The sequence below is a fragment of the Penaeus monodon genome, chromosome 33 (genome assembly GCF_015228065.2).
Source record: "Penaeus monodon isolate SGIC_2016 chromosome 33, NSTDA_Pmon_1, whole genome shotgun sequence".
Taxonomy (NCBI): Eukaryota; Metazoa; Arthropoda; class Malacostraca; order Decapoda; family Penaeidae; genus Penaeus; species Penaeus monodon.
In genome coordinates, this window is record NC_051418.1 from 33,140,086 (window position 1) to 33,140,388 (window position 303).

Sequence of the window (303 nt, forward strand, 5' to 3'; positions counted from 1 at the left end):
ATAGTGATCTAAATATATTTGTTAAATGTTAATGTAAAAATCTATTTTCTTTTAATCAGTAATACATAAACTTCTATTAAATGGGTTAATGAATATATCCCTTATCCTCCTTTTCCATTACATTATCTTTATTCTCTTTCACTCTTCGTGATTTTTTTTTTTTTTATACTTACTTTTTCATCCTGTCTGGCTAAGTCACCATACCCTCTGCCTTGAAGTCCCGATCTCAGGAACACTGGAAGACGAAAGTTAAATCACTCCACTTTTTTTTCTAAAGTCTCTGCGCTCAAAGATAGTTCTGTA